The sequence below is a fragment of the Bos taurus genome, chromosome 20 (genome assembly GCF_002263795.3).
Source record: "Bos taurus isolate L1 Dominette 01449 registration number 42190680 breed Hereford chromosome 20, ARS-UCD2.0, whole genome shotgun sequence".
Lineage (NCBI taxonomy): Eukaryota > Metazoa > Chordata > Mammalia > Artiodactyla > Bovidae > Bos > Bos taurus.
The window spans coordinates 54,665,631-54,682,351 of NC_037347.1; the positions used below are offsets into that span (position 1 = coordinate 54,665,631).

A 16,721-nucleotide genomic window follows, 5' to 3' on the forward strand; every position below is an offset into this window, starting at 1 on the left:
CTCCCCACCCCATCACTCTGGGTTGTCCCAGAGTACCAGCTTTGAGCACCCTGCTTTATGCATCAAACTTACAATCATCAAATAACACCTTGTTTCAGCCTAATAGTTTTGAGATTCATAAGGCAGTAGATATTAATCAGTCCAAACTTGATTTCCAAGAGAAAAATCTGTAGGCTACTGAAGTGACAAGATTAGTGATACGAGGGTAGTTTATCACTCAGAGCACTTTTGAACTTATGTGAAAAAATATGAATTTACTTAGTCTGAGTATATAGTTCTTATTAGAATGAATCCCATGAATATGTGAGTAAATATACTTATAAATGTGACATCAAGTTAGTCTCTACCTTTAAAAAATTATTTTTAAAATACACTAATAAAAAAATAAAATACACTAATATTTTACTTAAGGGTGATACAATATACAGAATTTGTATTGGTAATAACACTTTTAAAACATTTACTTATAATTGCATATCATTGTTCTAAGAGATTCATATGATATGTCTAATTTGTGACCTTTAAATATAGAAGGGAATTTTTAAAACTCATTGACTTTCCTGCAAATTTTAGAGTAGATTTCAGGTGCTTTGATCACAAAAGATTGCTATGTGAGGAAAAGATATGTTAATTAACTTGACTGTAGTAAACTTTTCATATGTATATTGAATCACATTTTATACCTTAAATATATCCAATTTTTATTTTAAAATAAAATTTTAACTTGTTTTTATTGAAGTGTAATTGGCTTACAATATTATGTTAATTACTGCTATACAACAAAGTGCTTCAGTTATATATACATTCTTTTTTAAATAACCTTTTCAAAAATATGGAACACTTCACAGATTTACATGTCATCCTTAAGCAGGGGCCATGCTATTCTTCTCTGTATGGTTCTAATTTTAACACAGGTATTGCTGAAGTGAGCACCAAAATAGTTTTAAAAGTCACATTAGGAACTGAAAATCCAATAGAAGATATTATTTTAAAACACTATTTTCAGGGACAGGATCATAATTGCTTTACATACTCTAATCATATAACACTAGCTCTAATTTTGAAAAGTCTTGAACATATAATCTGGTCTACAGTTCTTCAAATCAGGTAAATAATTATCCTTACCCTTAGTAGAATCTTTAGTATGTATAACCAAGTGTGTGTCTTCATTCATGTCTGAGTAGTGAGGTGCTTGGACTCCATTGTGGTTTACTGACTTTTTTCTTCCTATTTTGTTTATTTGTGTTTTCCCTTATTTAAGTCTCCTAAATAAAACTCTCAAGATTGTATTAATACTTATCTGTATATTAATTGATTGCAATTTATTCACTTTATGCATACATATATTTAAAATCTGAGGCTAAGATTAAAATTGGACATTTGCTCTCATTCTGTACTTCTGAAACGATTTACAACACACATATTAAGTTAAATATGAATATAAAAATATTACAAAATATAATGGTAGCAAGTTCCAAATTCTTTCTCCTCATTCATTCTTGCCTAATTGTCAAAGAAAATGCCCCTTAAACTGAGCCATGTTCCCTGAAAAGAGCAATGTTTTCCTAGAGCACTAATGATGAATCTGGGGCTTCTGTGGTGGTGCTAGTGGTAAAGAACCTGCTTTCCAATGCAGGAGACAAAAGAGTTGTAGGTTTGATGCCTGAGTAGGAAGATCTTCTGGAGGAGGAAATTGTAATCCACCCCAGGATTCTTGCCTGGAAAGATCCATGGACAGAGGAGTCTGGTGGGCTACAGTCCGTAGGGTCACAGAGTCGGACATGCCTGATGACTGAGTGTGTTAGTTGCTCACTGTGCATACGTACAATGATGAATTTGAGAGATCTCTCAAATGGCAATGTTTTTTAAATTATTATTTCCTCCTGTTTGCTGCTGCCACAGATCCTGATCTCTTCTCTATGGAGTCCGATTAGTTATTGCTGTGCTATCTCAAGTCACATGGATCAAGCTTTCAATCCTTTGCATAGGACATTCACTATCACTTTGCCAAATGTTATCATCACTGTTACCTACATGCAGACTCCTTATGTTGCACCTCCACTTGAATACAGTATGTTTCAATCCCTACCTGCCAAAAGAATCTACTTTGAGAAGAAAGCATGTAGAATTAGATGACTGAGTTTGGGAAATCCAAAGTTTGATAGTCCATGTTGCTATTCTCCAACCTTCCTCCCAGCATTGTTTCCTGTACACTCAAACAGGCTGCGCTCCCATGGGCTCCCTTAGGTGCTTCATTCTGTTCTATCTCTGTAGCCTTGATTCACATTTCAGCCTAACCAAGTTATGATGCATACAGGTCACAGCAAAAAGAATAGAAGCTTGCCTGAGATAATGAAACACATCTGCATAGAAGTTAGATCTCATTTTTAGTATATATCAAATCTTGAAATTTGTCTGCCTTATAGTTTTATATTATTGAGGTCAAAGAAGTCAATTATCATATACCTAAAAACTCACTGAAGGGACTTCCCTGGTGGTCCAGAGGTTAAGATTCCATGCTTCCAAGGCAAGGAAACATGGTGTTCCATCCTGATTGGAGAACTAAGATCCCATATGCTGCACAATGTAGCAGAACAAACAAACAAACAACTGTACTCCAACAAAAATTGACTAAAAAGTTGTTTTTTTTTTTTTTTTTTAGTTCACTGAAAATATACCTTTACTTAAGGGAAGAGAAAATATATGGAAACAAATTTCACTGTCTCTTAATAGCGCTTACTATTCACAAAGCATTCAAAGGAGACGGGAGTGAATGCAGCTGGGCTCCTGCAATTACTAAGAGATAAAACAAAGCACTCTACATTTTAGTCTTTCAAAATATTTTTCACCTTACAGGACAGTGTTTTATTAAACTTACTCCCTATATACCTTCTCTGTAATCACCAGTGAAAATGCTACTTTATTTCCTTCTCCTTATATTCCAAGTTATATTATAACAATTATATAATGATTATAACAGTAATCCCTTAATCAACTTGAAAATTATTATAATGAGACAAATGCAGTTGGCAAAAAGGAATACTGTCATAATCAAGGGCTTTAAAATTTCCCTTTCACTGAGATATGCTTCTTTCTAGATGATTTTTTTTCATTTCAATTTATTCTACAGTCACAAGAGTTATGTTAGTAAAAAGTCAGTCTCACAATTTCAGAGATTTATGCCAACATTCCCAAACCTTCTCATTTTCTAAAGACCAAAACCCAAGTCCTTTTTTTTTTTTGGCATCTGAGGCAACTAAAAATAATGTGTACTTGTTTCTTAGAGCCCCTAATTATGGTGGTCCTGATATTTTTAATGACAGTAGATGATGAAGGCAAGGAAGTTTCAAGGAAGACAGAGCAAACTTTACATTTCAACTTCTAAGTCTGTATATCTTGCTCTTTTAAATAATAGCCACTGTGCCATTCAAAATTTAGCTTGAACATAACCTTTAACATGGCTAATCACTATCTGCAAAGTACCTCCTGACATCCCCTTATAATTGCCAAAATTCCACCTCATAGGTTAGAGCAGCTACATGAATTTGAGATGCCACTTCTTGACTTTAAAGCAAGCTTTGAGTCAAATGTACTTAATAGCTTCACATTTCAAGAAGAATTTTTTTTTCTTTCAAGGACTAAATAACAGAGTTGACCTTATTCATATAATAAAATGTCATCCTGTCACATAAGCTTGCAAACATTCTGAAACAAGCTCATTAGTGAATAATGATGCCAAAGAGTAACTTATTAATGTCAGTAAATACACTTTACATCCTTCTGATAATTTGCAAAAAACAGAATAATTATCAGAACTATGCCTTTCTCTGTAGTGAAAGAAAAAAAATCTGTAAAACTTAAAAAGTTATATTTAAAACATAAAGCAAATCAAAGATTCTTCATTCTCCCAGTATGAAAGATTTTTAATGAGATTCTAAACCTTAAGTGACCTATTTACGTGTGATTCTGCTGTTACATAATGAAAGTAAAAAACGTGGTTAAAAACTGAAAATAGACCCTCTGATTCAAGTCCTATGTCTTCAAATTACCTTAGAAATAATTCAGTTCAGTTCAGTTCAGGCACTCATGTCCAACTCTTTGCGACCCCATGGACTATGTACAGCACATCAGGCTTCCCTGTCCATCACCAACTCCCGGAGCTGCTCAAACTCACGTCCATTGAGTCAGTGATGCACCCAACTGTGTGTGTGTGTGTGTGTACATACACAAGTTTCCAAGATACCCACACGCTATGCAGGTTTTCAGTGTATGTAGATACTGACATTTCAAAGAAATTACAGTTATCAAAGTAGACAGGTAAATATAATTATAAAATAATTTGAAGTCTTCCTAAATAAAGAAATTTCACACAGTTGTATCTGACTCTTTGCGACCCTTTGGACTGTGGCCTGCCAGGTTCCTCTGTCTGTGAGATATCTCAGGTAAAAACACTGGAGTAGGTTTTGATTTCCTTATTCAGGGGATCTTCTCAATACAAGGATAGAAACTGGGTCTTCTGCATTGTAAGCAGATTGTTTACCTTCTGAACCACCAGGGAAGCCCAAATGAAGAAATACTTTAGCAATATTCAGAATGACTTGAATTAGCTAGTGATGGAAATTGGAGAAAACATTTCATAAATATGTCTGTGTGCTCAGTTGTGTCCTACTCTTTGTGACCCTATGGGCTGTAGCCCACCAGGCTCTTCTGCCCATGGGATTTCCCAGGAAAGAATACTGGAGTGGGTTGCCATATCCTTCTCCAGGGGGACTTTCCAACTCAGAGATCAGACCCACATCCCCTGCTTCTCCTTCATTGGCAGGTGTATTCTTTACTACTGAGTCACCTGGGCTTCCCTGGTAGGTCAGCTGATAAAGAATCATGCAATGCTGGAGACCTCGGTTCAATTCCTGGGTCAGGAAGATCCCCTGGAGAAGGGGTAGGCTACCCAATCCAGTATTATTGTACTTCCATGGTAGCTCAGCTGGTAAAGAATCTGCCTGCAATTGGGGAGACCTGGGTTTGATACCTGGGTTGGAATGATCTCCTGAAGAAGGGAACAGCTACCCACTCCAGTTTTCTGGCCTGGAGAACCCCATGGGCTGTATAGTCTATGAGGTCACAAAGATTCAGACACAACTGAGCGACTTTCACATTTCACACCTGGGACAGAGCTGTACAATATAGACAGGAGACAGAGAACAGTGTAATATTTCCATGTAAGAGCAATCCTTTTTACAGTCATATATTTGAAGGGCTTTATCATTCTAGACTTAGATAGTGGAAAATAGTCATTATTTCTATATATTCTATAGGTCAAGAATGTTTTCCTAATATTTTGAAGAGTATGATAAATAAACACCACACCAGAGAAAGTAACACTTGTGTAGATAGTAACTGACATTGCGATTCAGTATATCTGCCAAATAATACACTATTTTATATTTTATCTATTTTTCTAATATACAGCTTTATACATTGTTTAGAAATGCATTATATATCTGGATGTGTGCTAGGAGACATATTTAATATCTTTTGTTTGTTTGTTTGAACTTGAGTAAGGCATCTATAAAAACCTAGGGAGGGGCATTGTCCTCCCCAGCCCAGGTTCCCCTAGGCACAGCAAGAGAGACTGAAAGCTCAACAGGGAAAAGTTGGACTACACTCAGGGTTTGGGAGTGTGGTGCCCCCACATCTGGCTCAGGGATTGGGGAGTAAACAAAAAGTGAAAGGAAAATGAAGTCGCTCAGTCGTGTCTGACTCTTTGCGACTCCGTGGATTGTAGCCCACGAGGCTCCTCCATTCACGGAATTTTCCAAGCAAGAGTACTGGAGTTGCCATTTCCTTCTCCAGAGGATCTTCTCGACCCAGGGATCGAACCAAGGTCTCCCAGGTTGCAGGCAGATGTTTTACTATCTGAGCCACCAGGGAAGCTGGTAAACAAAACCTACCTGGAAAATAATTGGGAAAGAAAATGAGCAATTGCCTTCAGCACAGGTGAGGAAGGGAAGGAGGTTGGTCAAGGGCAAGAGTATTTCACGTCACAAACCTAACTTGGGAAACTGGAATGGCCCATCTTCAACTTGCCTTTAGAGGAAGACCAGATGGATGATGGGAGAATCCACAGGAGGGAGAGAAAGAGAGGCAACGTGGCTAGAAGGCAACAGCCTCATTCCTTTCTGGGTGCAAGAAGGCAGCAGAGGCACCAGGTCTAGGCAGGGAGCTCACAAGGACCAAGTTTCGGCAGCTTAGAGATCACCCACCTGCCCTCACCCAGGTACTCATTCTGCTCGCTTGCTGGTGTGGAGCTACCCACTGGCCCCGAGGGAGTGGATGGCTCTGCCACCTGGTCCTGCCTCTTCTGTGCTCCTCCCTTGGAGATAGCGTGCCCCTTTGGCCTGGTGCTCCTGGCTCTAAGGAGTGGCAACGGCCTTCCCTTCCTTGGCAGTGCTTCATTGCTGCAGGGAACCATCTCCCCCTGCTCCTGCTCTGCCTCTGCGGGTGAGGAGGCAGACGAATCACCCCCACCCTCCTTCTGATTTCTCTTGAGGACAGGCTACTCAATTTGGAAGGTTTTTTGAAAGAGAATATCTTCCTCTTCTTGAGGGTCTCCATGGGGGCACCCCTTCCCGCCTTGGCCTCAGCTCTCTGCCTAGGGGATCCTGGCTCTATGGCATCACCAGTGGCCCCTGCTACCTCCTGTGTTCCATTTTTGAAGGTTGACTCCCCTTCACCTTTGAGGGGATAAGTCTCCATTGCTTTTCATGGGGGGCCATTCCCCTTTCTGTCAATTGTGGAGGGGGAAGCATCTTCTGCCTCCTTGGTAGTCAGGTCACTCCAGGGAGCCTTGGAGCTCTGGCTGCCCATGGTTGGGGGTTTCTGCTGGGGCAGCCCCAGAGTCACCCCAGCACAGGGAATTGTTTGGTTGGGTGGGTCTCGGGGTTAGAGGGATGGGGATGGGGTCTGAGGGTGGAGGGTGTTGGGGGAAACCGAGGTGCACCTCTGTTAGCTGTGACCACCACTTCTCTGCTTCTGGCCAGAACGCCTTGACATTATTTTAATTTTATAAAAATTTGAGAACTGAAAATATTTGTATAAGGAAAATTATTTGATTTTTATCAAATGAAATTTAGAAGTGAAGCAGGATCTGTGAAATTTAATATACCATGATTTGTGTAATATATGAGTTCTTGACATTTTGTTTTCTTCTTTGGGAAATTTTAAAGAGAAATGGCTTAAATATAAATGCTATAAAACAATCAAGATAACTATACAACAAAGATATAATAATCAAAACAGTAAGTTCCTGACATAAAAGTACACACATAGAGTAATGGAACAGAATGGAGAGCCCAGAAACAAACCTTCACATATACATTAATTAGCATTTGAATATGAAGCAAACAATACTTGTTAGGAAAATGCTAGTCTTCAATAAAGGAAGTTGAGAAAACTACATAATCACATGGGAAAGAAAGGAATTACATCCCTATTATACACTGCTCACAAGAATTAACTCAAAATTAAAGACTTAAACATAAGACCTGAAACCACAAAACTCTGAGAAGAATATTTAGGAAAAAGTTTGTTAACATCTGTCTTGACAATAATTTTTTAAATATGACACCAAAAGTATAAGAATAAAAGCAAAACTTAGTAAGTGGGACTATATCAATCAAAAGCTTATGCATAGCAAAAGATGCAATGAACAAAATGAAAATATATTCTACAGAATGTGAGAAAATATTTTCAAATCATATATGTGAAAGAAGTTGATATCCAAAATATATAAACAATTCATATAACTCAGTACCAAATAAAGTTTTATTTTAAAGATGGGTAAGGGAATTGAATAGGCATTTCTCAAAAGGTACTGTATAAATGGTCAACAGATACATGAAAATATTCTAAAAATTACTAATCATCAGGGAAATGCAAATCCAAACCCTAGTGATATAACATCTCATACTTGCTAGATTGGCTATTATGAGAGAGAGAGAGGTAAAGTGTTTGTGAGAATGTGGATAAAAGGGAAACTTTCTTGCCCATTGTTGAAGGGAATGTAAATCGGTCAGGTGTTATGGAAAACAATAAGGAGTTTCCTCAAACAATTAGAAATAGTACTAATATATAATCCAACAATTTTATTTCTGTGTATATATCCAAAGGAAAGAGAAAGCAGGATCTCAGAGAGTATCCTCATTCCCATGTTCATTAAGGCACTATTCATAATAGCCAAGACATGGAAACAGCCTGTTTAACTATGGATAAACAAAGATATATTATATACATAATGTATAGTGTGTGTGTGTGTGTGTGTATATATATGTATATATATACATATATATATATATATATATATATGAAATACTATTCAGTCACTAGAAAAAGGAAAATTCTTAGCTTTGTTACATCATGCATGAACTTTGAGTGAATTGGCCTAAGTGAAATAAATCATTCTGAGAAAGACAAAAACTGCATTATTTCACTTATATAGAGAGTCTCTAAAAGTCAGACTTATGGAGAGTATAATAGTGGTTATCAAAGATTAGGAGTTGAGGGAAATGGGGAGATTTTAGTCAAAGTGTTCAATCTTCCTGTTACAAGATGAGTAAGTTCTGAGGCTCTAAATCATAGCATTTTGACTATAGTTCATAATGAAAGTTGTTAGAACAGATTTTTCACATGCTCTCATCACAAGAAAATAAATGATTATGTCAGGAAATGAAATTAACCCTACTGTTTTAATCATTTCAGACATTTACATGTATCTAGTCAATATGTTATAAAAATTTCCTTGGTGACTTAGCAGTAAAGAATCCACCTGCCAATGCAGGAACCTCAGGTTCGATCTCTGGATCAGGAAGAAACACTGGTGACAGAAATGGCAATCCATTCCGGTATTCTTGCCTGGGAAATCCCTTGGACTGAGCCTGGTGGGCTACAATCCATGGGGATGCAAAGAGTTTAGATGCAACTTAGCAACTAAACAGTAGCAAAGTCAACACATCATACACCATAAATAAATACAATGTTAAATAATTATATTTCAATAAAGCTGTATACATTTTTGAAAAAAACTTTTTTTTAATTTCACAGCTTAATAAGCTTGATAATTATTCTGACAGTAGCAAAGCCCCCAAGTGGCGCTAGTGATAAAGCAACTGCCTTCCAATGCAGGAGATGCAAGAGATGTGGGTTTTGATCCCTGAGTCAGGAAGATCCCCTGGAGTAGGCGATGGCAACCCCCTCCAGTATTCCTGCCTGTAAAATTCCATGGACAGAGAAATCTGGTGGGTTACAGTCCATGGGACTACTGAGCAAGGAAGCACACAGCAGCACCCACAGTAGCAGATATTGAGAGTCATATTAGATTGCTCTTTCTATTATCATTTTCTGCCAGAATTGAGCCACTTAGGAACTCTTTATTAGTTTCTTCCCTGTCCAAAGCATCTCATCATTGTAAAAATAAAACTAGTTCCTATCTAATTTCTTTGCAAAGTTACATTTTCAGGAAGTAACTAAGTGTAAAATAAATATATTAATCCACAACTTCCATTATATTAATTATATTAATATATATACTAATATTATGAATATATAATCAATATGCATTGAAATTATGCACATTTATCAATGTAAAACCCCCTAATCTTTTTAAAGAAAAAATAAATACATAAAATAATCAATTTTCCAATGAGGAAATTAAGATCAAAATGTGGTAACAGAAAACAGTAAACTTTCTTGTCAATATTATCTGGTGGTCACTATATCTTTTTTGTTTGTACCAATGTCTCAACATCAGCTTTTGCTGGATCACAAAATATTCCTGGAAATTTCTCAGGGTGCTGCTTACAGCTGACCTTTACTCTTCACAAAGCAAGAAAAGATAATGCCTTATATAAAATATAAAGAACTTGTACTAGGGATAGGCTGGATAATCACAAATATATGATTTTTTTTGTCACAAGAACAGTTTTTCTTTTTTCCTTTAGAAATATTTTTATTGAATTTTTGTAATCTCATTTTTAAGAAATTGAAACCAGGCATCAGCCTCTATTTCACTTTATATTATCATTAAAATTTTAACTCTTTCCATGCTTTGTGAAGTCACTTAGTTGTGTCTGACTCTTTGCGACCCTCTGAACTATAGACAGTCAGGCTCCTCTGTCCATAGAATTCTCCAGGCAAGAATACTGGAGTGGGTTGCCATTTCCTTCTCCAGGGGATCTTCTCAACCCAGCAATCAAACCCAGTCTCTTGCATTGTAGGCAGATTTTTAACATCTGAGCAACCAGGGAAGCTATACTCTCCAATATTTCTAGTTGTAATTCAAACTGAATATCAGCAGAAGTTTCTTTTCTATTATACATGCAAATAATGAGACTATGTCCTCTTAAGTATTACTGGGTTTAAATATTATTTAATTACTATCTAAAAAATACTCTAAGGGAATGTTGTACTCAACTCCAAGATGTAAGTTGTATAGTCAAATTTATTTTGGGTAAAATTATGGAAAAATCAATCTACTCATTCTATATTTTATTCTCCCAGAAAAATGTCTTTCCTTCATATTCAAAATTGATATTAAAGAAATTCTGTAATAAAAATTTGAGTGAATCTATTCTGTACACACTTGAATAAAAAAGTAGAATTGAGTAGAATATTTTGATTTCAAAATGTGAGCATATATTAAAGCAGGGGTTGAAAGTTGTACATTCTTATGGTCAAGAAAAGCCACCTCAAGTTTAAGAAGAAAGATCTCTGTGACTTGAGGAGAATATGGATCAAAGAATTGTATGATGATATTAAATAAAAGTGAGAAATCTATGCTCTTTGCAAATGTAGGTTTCACTATTAACCTAAAACAAAACAAGAAATTTTGTATGAAACAAAATACTGCAATCAGATGTATTCACAGCATGGATAACTCATCGAGTAGTTTAGAAGACATGTTCTCTGAAAAGCAACGGGTACATTTCCCCTCTTATGGACTATTTGAGTTCTTCTGGAGAGCCAAGTGTTGTGTATCCATCTGTTACTAGATGTAAGACAGTGTTTTCAGTCCATGCTGCTATCATGAAATACCACGGACTAAGTGACTTAAACAACAGAAATGTGTCTCCTACAGTTCTGGAGACTAGAAATCTAATATCAAGTTTTCAGCATGGCTGTGAGAACGCTCCTTCTGGCTCATAGACAGTCACTTTCTCACTATGTTCCCCTATGGCAGGAAGAGACAGGGGAGAAAGAGAGAATGCACTTTGATATCTCTCTTCATAAAGGGGGCTAATCTTGTCATCATTCTCATAATCATGTCTTCATTCTCATGACCCCATCTAAATCTGTTTATCTCTCAAATGGCCCAACTGAACCTATTTATTACTCAAAGGGCCCACATGGGGTCTCATTGATAAGACAGCTCATTATGTTGACTTCACAAAAAATAAAACCACGGTGATCCATGAGACTGACCAAATTGCCCAAATGTCACTCTGTTTTCTCACTGCTGCCTATCTTCTCAAAGCTCTGAGACCATCAGATTCCAGACCTCTGGATACGTGACCACAGGACTCAACTACAGGCTAAAAATTAACCATCCCTTCAGAGAATTTTTCATTGGTGGGATATAAGAAGGACCCTGTCAGAAAGGCAGGACACTGGTTCTCCTTAAGAACCCATCATCCTCTCTTTCCCTTCTAGTAAATTTCCCTTTTCTTGCCTAACTCTTTGGCTTGCTCTCTTTGTCTCTGCACTCACCTTACAATGGAGGAGGGGGCAGTTAGGGCTCCTACACAAGAATTGGGGGGAATATTTAAGTCCATTAAAGTTAAAAAATTAGATTTCTCAATTTTTACAACAATCATAAAAAGTGAAAGTGTTAGTAGCTCAGTCATATCTGACTCTTTGAAAACCCTGCTTAAAAAGCGGGGGAAGTTATATCTTTCACCTTCTAGGTCAGAAAAATGAGGCAAAACTTTCAGTTGGCCAGTCAGTAGAGGATAGATTCTAGATAGAATAGATAGATAGAAAGTAGAGGATAGATTCTAAAACTCAGGCAATTATGTTTCAAAGGTCTATGCTCACATCCTTATATCACGTGTTAGTTGCTCAGTCATGTCCAACTCTTTGCAACTCCATGGACTGTAGCCCGCCAGACTTCTTTATCCATGAAATTTTCCAGACAAGAATACTGGCATCGGTTGCATTTCCTACTCCAGGAAATTTTCCTGACCCAGGGATAGAAGCTGAGTTTCCTGTGTCTCCTGCATTGGCAGGCAGATTCTTTACCACTGCGCCTCCGGGGAAGGCCATAGCATTACCATTTAAATGACCCAAGCACTATTAATATAAAATTAAACAGGACCTACCATGAACATGACAAGCAATTTTAAACATATGTATTAATGTTGATGCTATTTACTAAGTGTCTGATTGGAAGACAAGATTTGAAAGTTACTTTTAACTCTAAATATTGGATAAGCTGTAATTTTGACTGATAAATAGATGTGACCATAGAGTATCTTGATCAGTACTTCTTTGATTTGGCATATTAAGAACTATAATAGGGAAAAATTTGAATTAGTTAATTAAATACAAAAACAAATGTATTTCAATAATCCAGGGTAAATGAAACTATTCAAAATATCTGAACTGGCTTCACTTCTGGAATTACTGGTGGAAGATCAGTGTCTCTCTAAAATGGTAAAAAAAAAAAAAAAAAAGCAGATAAAATAGAGAAATCATTTCTTTTTTATTTTTTTTGATCATTCAAAAACATTACGTATAATTCAATGAATTTCATTGTTTTACATTAAATATTAAAATTTTAAAATTAAAGCATTTCCATCATCAACTTTTCAGTGTTAAAATTGAAAATATACAGTCTGCAATATGAATATATATGTATAGACATTGATTGCATCTGGTAGTCTTACTCCTTGTAGATTTGGTTTCCATCTGGTGCCATATCCCTTTGGATTTAAGAACTTACTTTTTAATATCTTATAGTACAGACAGCTGAATGATGAATTCTCTGTTTTTATCTATCAAAAATTGTTTATTAATATTCATTTCTGAAGGAGAGATCTCCTTACACAGAATTCTGATTGACAGTTATTTTTGTTTCTTATTTATCATATTCCCTACATAATTAAAAAATTTTTAACTTTATATTTCAGAAGTTTGACTATGATGTGCCCAAGATGTGGTTTTCTTTCTCTGTATTCATCACTCTTGGCGTTCACTGCATTTCTTGGATCTGTAAATTGATGTCCTTGGGGAAATTTTCAGCCATTATTTCTTTAGTTTTTCTCTTGCCATAATTATTGTCTCATTTTATTCTGGAATTCCAATAACACTATGTTATACCACATGAATTGTTTGTAAGTCTGTGTCAATTTTTCTTCAGTTTTTTTTTTTTTTTTTTTTTATTGTGTTCTTCAGATTCGATAAATTCCATCTTCAAGTTAACTGACAATTTGTTTCTGTCGCCTCCTCCAATTTTCTGTTAAGTCTAACCAGTGGGTTTTTTGTTTGTTTGTTTGTTTTCCATTGTGGCTAATGAATTTTAAGTTTTAGAATTTCCATGTTATTTTATAAAATACCTGAGACTAATAAGGTCCTCCTAAAGCAGAAAAAAAATTAAATTCCAGAGAAAAAGGAAAATCAGAGAGGTGAGCTGGATTCTGCTGCCATTTTCCCCCAGGGGCATTTGCATGGTGGGATGTTGAGCAGGTTGTAAAGCCTTAAGCAAACAGGTACAAAGGACTGACTTTGACAATGGGTGAGTCATTATAGAACACAATATAATTTACAGCAGAGACCTGGGTGGCCTCAGATACATTTCCCCTCAGGAGGCTTGTTTACTCTTGGGTCTCTATAGATTAGGAAACCAAATACCTGTGAGCAAAGACTGAAAATCTAAATGGATTTTTGCAATCCTGTGAGACGGAGAAAGACTAGAGTTTAAGACTCCATCAAAGAAAGGAATTCTTCAGAGTACACCAGGCTGAAATAACAAAGTGCCAAGGATGAATAAGAGCAGACCATTACCTTTTGGATCTGAGAGGGATTCTCAGAGGTAATACCTCTATTGCTGGCTTAGAAGATGCATGGGGCTATGCAGCAAGAAATTCAAGTGGCTTCTGGGGGCTCTAACCAATAGCTGACAGGTAACAAAGGAATGGGAATCTGTAGACTAAAAAAACACACAGCATGAGATTTAGGAGTTAGGTTTTATTGGAGGCAATATGCGGACTGCAATCTGGGAGACAGAAGCTCAGATAGCTTTGAGAAACTGTTTCAAAGATGTAGGGTGAAAAGACAGTATATATGTGATTTTGGCAAAGGGGGAGTACAGTCAATCAAGTATATATTTTTTGTATAAGGTTTCTGCTGGTCTCATGAAGTTTCTGCTAGTCACAAAAAGCAACCATCACCGTGAAGGGTTTTAGTTCTAGACATGAGGAGATACAAGAATTGGGCTCATAAAATTGGCTCCTGAGAATATCTCTTATGGCTCAGACAGGAAAGAATCTGCCTGCAATGCAGGGGGCATGGGAAGATCCCCTGGAAAAGGAAATAGCAACCCAGTCTAGTATTCTTGCCTGAAAAATCCCATGGACAGAGGAGCCTGACGAGCTACAGTCCACAGGGTCACAAAGAATCAGTCGGATACAACTGAGCACATGAGCGTGAAGGAGAACAAAGTGCATCACGACAACCACAACAAAGGCCAGTCCTGCCAGTTTCCTGGAGCACAGAGCGCCTCATTTCTGCTCGCCACCCTCAACTTCTTCAGGGGGTGTTGGAGATCAGCAGCTGCAGCAGCACATGATTTAATCCTTGTAGAGACAGAAGGCAAGCAACCATGGCAAGTCCCAATTTGTGGTTGACAAACCTCATATTAGAACTGCAAAACTGAATTCTTCCATAACTATGTGAGCCTGGAAGAGGACTCCATGTTTCACATGAGAATGCAGGTTGGCTGACATCCTCACTTTCCTTTTGAGTCCCTGAGCTGATGACCCAAACACATTGTATCTGAACTTCTGAGCTATAGAATTGTGAACTGAAGAAGACTGAGTTATTAATGTTTCATAATTTGAAAACAAAAGTGCACATTGGAAATTACATTTTAATATTCCATAGAAAATATGGGTCAGGCGTAAGAAAGGATATGTTATATTTATAGTTCTTGCCAGCTATCATCAGGAAAATGGCAAGAATATTACATATATAGAGATATATTTATAGATAGTCTGAGTCTTTATTTTCCATGTCATTTAATGTTTACTTCTTTCTAGCAAGGTCTAAATCATATTTCAGAGGAAGATACATTGTTTGGAAGCAACAGCAAGTTTATTGAAAGTAAAACTGAAGATTTGTGTATTCTTATATTGAAAAAATGCAATTTTTATATTTCAAGTCATCCTTTTTGAGTTTAGATGTCTTCTCTCTTCAACTCTTGAAAGTATTATGATATAAATTTTATTTATATATAAAATTATTGGTTTAAAGTGGTAGATTTCTGATGGGGAAAGCAATAAGATCCTGTTATATACTAATATTCTTCTCAAAATCATTTGAGAGATTTGATATATTAAGGGGGTTTCTAGGAAAAAAATGATATTACAAAGTGCCTTTGGATATAAACATTTAAAAGTTCTTAAAAAGATATGTGTTCACATTTGTGTGAGCTTTGAACTTTTTATTGGAAAACTTCACAGCTCACAAATAAAAGAAAATATAAAACCACAGACAAGAGCAAAGTGCAGGGTAAGAGACCGTTACTAGCAAACTAATTTAAGTGGACTGGCGGGCCATACCTTTTACAGTATTAGGTATGTGCCCATGTGTGGAACAACTGGATAATATGTAAAAATATGAGATTCTACCAAAACTAGTAAGTTACTAATTTATGCTTTAATTACATTTCATTAAAAGTATATTTATTATAAATGTCAACACTCCTCAGATACAGTTACACTCCTGTTCTGTCTACAAAATGTGAAGACTGATCTATTTCAACATTATTTAGTTTATATTGTGTTTATTGTATGTAGGAAACATTTCACTGTTTACAAACTCTACTTGTATAAATAAGTATATACAGAGAATTTCAGTAAGTAAATATAGGACTAGTTTTTCTCAGAGTTATTTTTATGGGAAGGATTTACTGTATTTGAATAAAAACTAAAATAACTTTTAGCTGTAAAACTGAATCTGACACTCAGAACTGCACTTCAACTGTGGTCACTATATAATCAAAACACCAGTGTGATAATTGTGAAATCCAGGCTCTACAACTGCCTGTAAGGTAGGTTTGAGTTTTAATTGCTAGCCATGTTAAGTATCATTTGAATATAATGTTATAAATAAACACTAATTACTGAAAATTTTCTGTCTGAAAGACATATGTATACTTATATAAATCATAATACTTTATAGTTACAACAATATAATTATCAAACTTAATATAAATCAAAACTTCACTAAAAAAGTAATTATTGATTCTGTAACAAATAAATAAGGCAATATATAAAGGTGCCTGTGTGTATAAAATATGTGTTTCAGTTCCATTAAGAAAAGTGTAGAAGCAAACTGTATAGGGAGAATTAAAATACCAGAGAAAGTAAGTCATTTCAAGATCAAATTGTTATGTCTCCCTGTGTTTTTTCTCCTTATCCTGGTACATGAATGATCACTTGTCATGACCA

The 16,721-nt window shown here is 36.1% G+C and overlaps 1 non-coding gene and 1 pseudogene across 1 annotated transcript; both read right to left on the reverse strand.

Moving 5' to 3' along the window:
• Positions 1–826: 826 nt before the first annotated feature.
• LOC112443057 (U6 spliceosomal RNA) lies at positions 827–933 on the reverse strand. The gene has a single exon (XR_003031332.1). It is a non-coding gene; the product is annotated as a U6 spliceosomal RNA (small nuclear RNA).
• Positions 934–6,048: 5,115 nt separating this feature from the next.
• LOC781508 (MARCKS-related protein-like) lies at positions 6,049–7,041 on the reverse strand (annotated as a pseudogene).
• Between the last annotated feature and the right edge of the window lie 9,680 nt (positions 7,042–16,721).